This window comes from Rhinoderma darwinii, unplaced genomic scaffold, assembly GCF_050947455.1.
Source record: "Rhinoderma darwinii isolate aRhiDar2 unplaced genomic scaffold, aRhiDar2.hap1 Scaffold_530, whole genome shotgun sequence".
Taxonomy (NCBI): domain Eukaryota; kingdom Metazoa; phylum Chordata; class Amphibia; order Anura; family Rhinodermatidae; genus Rhinoderma; species Rhinoderma darwinii.
This window is the reverse complement of record NW_027464079.1, coordinates 313901-322434: the sequence shown is the minus strand read 5'-3', so window position 1 is coordinate 322434 and position 8534 is coordinate 313901. Positions and strand designations below refer to the sequence as shown.

General features: G+C 47.6%; 6 non-coding genes across 6 annotated transcripts; all 6 read left to right on the top strand.

Moving 5' to 3' along the window:
- The first annotated feature begins 415 nt into the window (after positions 1-415).
- On the top strand, positions 416-606 carry LOC142722083 (U2 spliceosomal RNA). Its single transcript, XR_012874412.1, has one exon. It is a non-coding gene; the product is annotated as a U2 spliceosomal RNA (small nuclear RNA).
- A 1292-nt stretch (positions 607-1898) lies between these two features.
- On the top strand, positions 1899-2089 carry LOC142722081 (U2 spliceosomal RNA). Its single transcript, XR_012874411.1, has one exon. It is a non-coding gene; the product is annotated as a U2 spliceosomal RNA (small nuclear RNA).
- A 1296-nt stretch (positions 2090-3385) lies between these two features.
- LOC142722105 (U2 spliceosomal RNA) lies at positions 3386-3576 on the top strand. Its single transcript, XR_012874434.1, has one exon. It is a non-coding gene; the product is annotated as a U2 spliceosomal RNA (small nuclear RNA).
- Positions 3577-4872: 1296 nt separating this feature from the next.
- Positions 4873-5063, top strand: LOC142722080 (U2 spliceosomal RNA). The gene has a single exon (XR_012874410.1). It is a non-coding gene; the product is annotated as a U2 spliceosomal RNA (small nuclear RNA).
- A 1280-nt stretch (positions 5064-6343) lies between these two features.
- On the top strand, positions 6344-6534 carry LOC142722103 (U2 spliceosomal RNA). The gene has a single exon (XR_012874433.1). It is a non-coding gene; the product is annotated as a U2 spliceosomal RNA (small nuclear RNA).
- A 1308-nt stretch (positions 6535-7842) lies between these two features.
- Positions 7843-8033, top strand: LOC142722079 (U2 spliceosomal RNA). Its single transcript, XR_012874409.1, has one exon. It is a non-coding gene; the product is annotated as a U2 spliceosomal RNA (small nuclear RNA).
- The last annotated feature ends 501 nt before the right edge of the window (positions 8034-8534 follow it).

Below are 8534 nucleotides of genomic sequence, written 5' to 3'. Positions count from 1 at the left end.
TAATGGGGCCTCAGAGATAAAAGCCTGGGCCCAGGCAGTGTTGGTCAGTGCTGCTCAGCAGGCAGCACTGGACTGGACTGGATTACAGCTGATACAAGGTGTGAAGGAACAAGGGGTGGCTGTGGGCATGCACTTGCTGCCGCTGCCAGTGTTTATCTGCATGGCAGCAGGGCATTTGGGCGTTGCCAGGAAGGCGTTTTTATGTAGATTCCTCCTCTTTCAGCACTGCATTGTGGTGCAAGCAAAAGAAGCAAATCCTGTCTGGCTTCCTCTCCGGCCTTTATTCACCTCCCGTGTAGCTGTGAGTGTGTGAGCCTGCAGGGCCCCATGGAATTGCCTAGAAGTAGGCTGAATCGCTGCAAGGGCTGAACAGCAGTATCGGGCAGGCTCGGGCAACGCGCGGCCCGTTCGGGTTATCGCTTCTCGGCCTTTTGGCTAAGATCAAGTGTAGTATCTGTTCTTATCAGTTTAATATCTGATACGTCCCCTATCTGGGGACCATATATTAAATGGATTTTTAGAACAGGGAGATGGAAATAGAGCTTGCTCTGTCCACTCCACGCATTGACCTGGTATTGCAGTATTTCCAGGACCGGTGCACCCTTTCCTTATGTGTTGACTAAAAGCAGATTCCAAAAGTGTTTTTTGTCTTTGCTATTGTTTCTGTCTTTCTGAAGGGATCTCCCCTTTTAATCCCATTATTTCAACACCTGTTGGACAATGCATGAGTGATAATGAGCTCATTGATTAAATGCAATTAATGAATAGATTGCCACCTCTTGTTGTGTGTCGTCTGTGTTTCTGTGTTTCCGGCATTTCACATTGGAACACCTCATTCACCTTCCTTGTCTTCTCTCCGCCCTCCCTTTTAGGTAAGTTAAAGAGCTGCACCTGAGCCAGCCACTGATTGATTGATTGATTGATTGATTGATTGATTGATTGATTGATTGATTGATTGATGCAGCACAACAGTCAAATAGTGGAGTGGAGTAGGGGAACAGCAAACAGCCAATAAAGCAGCCCGCCCGCTCGCCTGCCCGCCACAATGGACCTACCTGTGTACACTAGATGGATGTGATGGAATGTACTGTCGTCCCTACATTTCAAGAAGAAGTAAGAATTGCAGTTGCAACAAAGCCTTGCTTGCCTACAAAGAGAGCAGCAATTTGGATTTGTTACTATGTTACCTAGAAGAATAACAAACTGTGCAAGGATGGAGGTTGTAGGAGCAAGGAGAAGTTGTCTGTAAAGTTGGTGGATGCCTATTTTCCATTTTGCAGTCCCTTGTCTCCCTCTTGTGGCCTCCTGGAGGCAACTAGCTGTGCAAAAAAAAGACAGCCTGGCGGCCGGCTGTTGCAGTGTTGCCCTCTCAGGCAACACTGAGTGACTGACTGAGCCTCACCGTCTTATATAAAGTTCAGACGGAACTTTGCACGTGTCATAGTGGAGCCCTCAGGATTCCAGAGCCAGCTTTCTGACATCATAATGGGGCCTCAGAGATAAAAGCCTGGGCCCAGGCAGTGTTGGTCAGTGCTGCTCAGCAGGCAGCACTGGACTGGACTGGATTACAGCTGATACAAGGTGTGAAGGAACAAGGGGTGGCTGTGGGCATGCACTTGCTGCCGCTGCCAGTGTTTATCTGCATGGCAGCAGGGCATTTGGGCGTTGCCAGGAAGGCGTTTTTATGTAGATTCCTCCTCTTTCAGCACTGCATTGTGGTGCAAGCAAAAGAAGCAAATCCTGTCTGGCTTCCTCTCCGGCCTTTATTCACCTCCCGTGTAGCTGTGAGTGTGTGAGCCTGCAGGGCCCCATGGAATTGCCTAGAAGTAGGCTGAATCGCTGCAAGGGCTGAACAGCAGTATCGGGCAGGCTCGGGCAACGCGCGGCCCGTTCGGGTTATCGCTTCTCGGCCTTTTGGCTAAGATCAAGTGTAGTATCTGTTCTTATCAGTTTAATATCTGATACGTCCCCTATCTGGGGACCATATATTAAATGGATTTTTAGAACAGGGAGATGGAAATAGAGCTTGCTCTGTCCACTCCACGCATTGACCTGGTATTGCAGTATTTCCAGGACCGGTGCACCCTTTCCTTATGTGTTGACTAAAAGCAGATTCCAAAAGTGTTTTTTGTCTTTGCTATTGTTTCTGTCTTTCTGAAGGGATCTCCCCTTTTAATCCCATTATTTCAACACCTGTTGGACAATGCATGAGTGATAATGAGCTCATTGATTAAATGCAATTAATGAATAGATTGCCACCTCTTGTTGTGTGTCGTCTGTGTTTCTGTGTTTCCGGCATTTCACATTGGAACACCTCATTCACCTTCCTTGTCTTCTCTCCGCCCTCCCTTTTAGGTAAGTTAAAGAGCTGCACCTGAGCCAGCCACTGATTGATTGATTGATTGATTGATTGATTGATTGATTGATTGATTGATTGATTGATTGATGCAGCACAACAGTCAAATAGTGGAGTGGAGTAGGGGAACAGCAAACAGCCAATAAAGCAGCCCGCCCGCTCGCCTGCCCGCCACAATGGACCTACCTGTGTACACTAGATGGATGTGATGGAATGTACTGTCGTCCCTACATTTCAAGAAGAAGTAAGAATTGCAGTTGCAACAAAGCCTTGCTTGCCTACAAAGAGAGCAGCAATTTGGATTTGTTACTATGTTACCTAGAAGAATAACAAACTGTGCAAGGATGGAGGTTGTAGGAGCAAGGAGAAGTTGTCTGTAAAGTTGGTGGATGCCTATTTTCCATTTTGCAGTCCCTTGTCTCCCTCTTGTGGCCTCCTGGAGGCAACTAGCTGTGCAAAAAAAAGACAGCCTGGCGGCCGGCTGTTGCAGTGTTGCCCTCTCAGGCAACACTGAGTGACTGACTGAGCCTCACCGTCTTATATAAAGTTCAGACGGAACTTTGCACGTGTCATAGTGGAGCCCTCAGGATTCCAGAGCCAGCTTTCTGACATCATAATGGGGCCTCAGAGATAAAAGCCTGGGCCCAGGCAGTGTTGGTCAGTGCTGCTCAGCAGGCAGCACTGGACTGGACTGGATTACAGCTGATACAAGGTGTGAAGGAACAAGGGGTGGCTGTGGGCATGCACTTGCTGCCGCTGCCAGTGTTTATCTGCATGGCAGCAGGGCATTTGGGCGTTGCCAGGAAGGCGTTTTTATGTAGATTCCTCCTCTTTCAGCACTGCATTGTGGTGCAAGCAAAAGAAGCAAATCCTGTCTGGCTTCCTCTCCGGCCTTTATTCACCTCCCGTGTAGCTGTGAGTGTGTGAGCCTGCAGGGCCCCATGGAATTGCCTAGAAGTAGGCTGAATCGCTGCAAGGGCTGAACAGCAGTATCGGGCAGGCTCGGGCAACGTGCGGCCCGTTCGGGTTATCGCTTCTCGGCCTTTAGGCTAAGATCAAGTGTAGTATCTGTTCTTATCAGTTTAATATCTGATACGTCCCCTATCTGGGGACCATATATTAAATGGATTTTTAGAACAGGGAGATGGAAATAGAGCTTGCTCTGTCCACTCCACGCATTGAACTGGTATTGCAGTATTTCCAGGACCGGTGCACCCTTTCCTTATGTGTTGACTAAAAGCAGATTCCAAAAGTGTTTTTTGTCTTTGCTATTGTTTCTGTCTTTCTGAAGGGATCTCCCCTTTTAATCCCATTATTTCAACACCTGTTGGACAATGCATGAGTGATAATGAGCTCATTGATTAAATGCAATTAATGAATAGATTGCCACCTCTTGTTGTGTGTCGTCTGTGTTTCTGTGTTTCCGGCATTTCACATTGGAACACCTCATTCACCTTCCTTGTTTTCTCTCCGCCCTCCCTTTTAGGTAAGTTAAAGAGCTGCACCTGAGCCAGCCACTGATTGATTGATTGATTGATTGATTGATTGATTGATTGATTGATTGATTGATTGATTGATGCAGCACAACAGTCAAATAGTGGAGTGGAGTAGGGGAACAGCAAACAGCCAATAAAGCAGCCCGCCCGCTCGCCTGCCCGCCACAATGGACCTACCTGTGTACACTAGATGGATGTGATGGAATGTACTGTCGTCCCTACATTTCAAGAAGAAGTAAGAATTGCAGTTGCAACAAAGCCTTGCTTGCCTACAAAGAGAGCAGCAATTTGGATTTGTTACTATGTTACCTAGAAGAATAACAAACTGTGCAAGGATGGAGGTTGTAGGAGCAAGGAGAAGTTGTCTGTAAAGTTGGTGGATGCCTATTTTCCATTTTGCAGTCCCTTGTCTCCCTCTTGTGGCCTCCTGGAGGCAACTAGCTGTGCAAAAAAAAGACAGCCTGGCGGCCGGCTGTTGCAGTGTTGCCCTCTCAGGCAACACTGAGTGACTGACTGAGCCTCACCGTCTTATATAAAGTTCAGACGGAACTTTGCACGTGTCATAGTGGAGCCCTCAGGATTCCAGAGCCAGCTTTCTGACATCATAATGGGGCCTCAGAGATAAAAGCCTGGGCCCAGGCAGTGTTGGTCAGTGCTGCTCAGCAGGCAGCACTGGACTGGACTGGATTACAGCTGATACAAGGTGTGAAGGAACAAGGGGTGGCTGTGGGCATGCACTTGCTGCCGCTGCCAGTGTTTATCTGCATGGCAGCAGGGCATTTGGGCGTTGCCAGGAAGGCGTTTTTATGTAGATTCCTCCTCTTTCAGCACTGCATTGTGGTGCAAGCAAAAGAAGCAAATCCTGTCTGGCTTCCTCTCCGGCCTTTATTCACCTCCCGTGTAGCTGTGAGTGTGTGAGCCTGCAGGGCCCCATGGAATTGCCTAGAAGTAGGCTGAATCGCTGCAAGGGCTGAACAGCAGTATCGGGCAGGCTCGGGCAACGCGCGGCCCGTTCGGGTTATCGCTTCTCGGCCTTTTGGCTAAGATCAAGTGTAGTATCTGTTCTTATCAGTTTAATATCTGATACGTCCCCTATCTGGGGACCATATATTAAATGGATTTTTAGAACAGGGAGATGGAAATAGAGCTTGCTCTGTCCACTCCACGCATTGACCTGGTATTGCAGTATTTCCAGGACCGGTGCACCCTTTCCTTATGTGTTGACTAAAAGCAGATTCCAAAAGTGTTTTTTGTCTTTGCTATTGTTTCTGTCTTTCTGAAGGGATCTCCCCTTTTAATCCCATTATTTCAACACCTGTTGGACAATGCATGAGTGATAATGAGCTCATTGATTAAATGCAATTAATGAATAGATTGCCACCTCTTGTTGTGTGTCGTCTGTGTTTCTGTGTTTCCGGCATTTCACATTGGAACACCTCATTCACCTTCCTTGTCTTCTCTCCGCCCTCCCTTTTAGGTAAGTTAAAGAGCTGCACCTGAGCCAGCCACTGATTGATTGATTGATTGATTGATTGATTGATTGATTGATTGATGCAGCACAACAGTCAAATAGTGGAGTGGAGTAGGGGAACAGCAAACAGCCAATAAAGCAGCCCGCCCGCTCGCCTGCCCGCCACAATGGACCTACCTGTGTACACTAGATGGATGTGATGGAATGTACTGTCGTCCCTACATTTCAAGAAGAAGTAAGAATTGCAGTTGCAACAAAGCCTTGCTTGCCTACAAAGAGAGCAGCAATTTGGATTTGTTACTATGTTACCTAGAAGAATAACAAACTGTGCAAGGATGGAGGTTGTAGGAGCAAGGAGAAGTTGTCTGTAAAGTTGGTGGATGCCTATTTTCCATTTTGCAGTCCCTTGTCTCCCTCTTGTGGCCTCCTGGAGGCAACTAGCTGTGCAAAAAAAAGACAGCCTGGCGGCCGGCTGTTGCAGTGTTGCCCTCTCAGGCAACACTGAGTGACTGACTGAGCCTCACCGTCTTATATAAAGTTCAGACGGAACTTTGCACGTGTCATAGTGGAGCCCTCAGGATTCCAGAGCCAGCTTTCTGACATCATAATGGGGCCTCAGAGATAAAAGCCTGGGCCCAGGCAGTGTTGGTCAGTGCTGCTCAGCAGGCAGCACTGGACTGGACTGGATTACAGCTGATACAAGGTGTGAAGGAACAAGGGGTGGCTGTGGGCATGCACTTGCTGCCGCTGCCAGTGTTTATCTGCATGGCAGCAGGGCATTTGGGCGTTGCCAGGAAGGCGTTTTTATGTAGATTCCTCCTCTTTCAGCACTGCATTGTGGTGCAAGCAAAAGAAGCAAATCCTGTCTGGCTTCCTCTCCGGCCTTTATTCACCTCCCGTGTAGCTGTGAGTGTGTGAGCCTGCAGGGCCCCATGGAATTGCCTAGAAGTAGGCTGAATCGCTGCAAGGGCTGAACAGCAGTATCGGGCAGGCTCGGGCAACGTGCGGCCCGTTCGGGTTATCGCTTCTCGGCCTTTAGGCTAAGATCAAGTGTAGTATCTGTTCTTATCAGTTTAATATCTGATACGTCCCCTATCTGGGGACCATATATTAAATGGATTTTTAGAACAGGGAGATGGAAATAGAGCTTGCTCTGTCCACTCCACGCATTGAACTGGTATTGCAGTATTTCCAGGACCGGTGCACCCTTTCCTTATGTGTTGACTAAAAGCAGATTCCAAAAGTGTTTTTTGTCTTTGCTATTGTTTCTGTCTTTCTGAAGGGATCTCCCCTTTTAATCCCATTATTTCAACACCTGTTGGACAATGCATGAGTGATAATGAGCTCATTGATTAAATGCAATTAATGAATAGATTGCCACCTCTTGTTGTGTGTCGTCTGTGTTTCTGTGTTTCCGGCATTTCACATTGGAACACCTCATTCACCTTCCTTGTTTTCTCTCCGCCCTCCCTTTTAGGTAAGTTAAAGAGCTGCACCTGAGCCAGCCACTGATTGATTGATTGATTGATTGATTGATTGATTGATTGATTGATTGATTGATTGATTGATTGATTGATTGATGCAGCACAACAGTCAAATAGTGGAGTGGAGTAGGGGAACAGCAAACAGCCAATAAAGCAGCCCGCCCGCTCGCCTGCCCGCCACAATGGACCTACCTGTGTACACTAGATGGATGTGATGGAATGTACTGTCGTCCCTACATTTCAAGAAGAAGTAAGAATTGCAGTTGCAACAAAGCCTTGCTTGCCTACAAAGAGAGCAGCAATTTGGATTTGTTACTATGTTACCTAGAAGAATAACAAACTGTGCAAGGATGGAGGTTGTAGGAGCAAGGAGAAGTTGTCTGTAAAGTTGGTGGATGCCTATTTTCCATTTTGCAGTCCCTTGTCTCCCTCTTGTGGCCTCCTGGAGGCAACTAGCTGTGCAAAAAAAAGACAGCCTGGCGGCCGGCTGTTGCAGTGTTGCCCTCTCAGGCAACACTGAGTGACTGACTGAGCCTCACCGTCTTATATAAAGTTCAGACGGAACTTTGCACGTGTCATAGTGGAGCCCTCAGGATTCCAGAGCCAGCTTTCTGACATCATAATGGGGCCTCAGAGATAAAAGCCTGGGCCCAGGCAGTGTTGGTCAGTGCTGCTCAACAGGCAGCACTGGACTGGACTGGATTACAGCTGATACAAGGTGTGAAGGAACAAGGGGTGGCTGTGGGCATGCACTTGCTGCCGCTGCCAGTGTTTATCTGCATGGCAGCAGGGCATTTGGGCGTTGCCAGGAAGGCGTTTTTATGTAGATTCCTCCTCTTTCAGCACTGCATTGTGGTGCAAGCAAAAGAAGCAAATCCTGTCTGGCTTCCTCTCCGGCCTTTATTCACCTCCCGTGTAGCTGTGAGTGTGTGAGCCTGCAGGGCCCCATGGAATTGCCTAGAAGTAGGCTGAATCGCTGCAAGGGCTGAACAGCAGTATCGGGCAGGCTCGGGCAACGCGCGGCCCGTTCGGGTTATCGCTTCTCGGCCTTTTGGCTAAGATCAAGTGTAGTATCTGTTCTTATCAGTTTAATATCTGATACGTCCCCTATCTGGGGACCATATATTAAATGGATTTTTAGAACAGGGAGATGGAAATAGAGCTTGCTCTGTCCACTCCACGCATTGACCTGGTATTGCAGTATTTCCAGGACCGGTGCACCCTTTCCTTATGTGTTGACTAAAAGCAGATTCCAAAAGTGTTTTTTGTCTTTGCTATTGTTTCTGTCTTTCTGAAGGGATCTCCCCTTTTAATCCCATTATTTCAACACCTGTTGGACAATGCATGAGTGATAATGAGCTCATTGATTAAATGCAATTAATGAATAGATTGCCACCTCTTGTTGTGTGTCGTCTGTGTTTCTGTGTTTCCGGCATTTCACATTGGAACACCTCATTCACCTTCCTTGTCTTCTCTCCACCCTCCCTTTTAGGTAAGTTAAAGAGCTGCACCTGAGCCAGCCACTGATTGATTGATTGATTGATTGATTGATTGATTGATTGATTGATTGATTGATTGATGCAGCACAACAGTCAAATAGTGGAGTGGAGTAGGGGAACAGCAAACAGCCAATAAAGCAGCCCGCCCGCTCGCCTGCCCGCCACAATGGACCTACCTGTGTACACTAGATGGATGTGATGGAATGTACTGTCGTCCCTACATTTCAA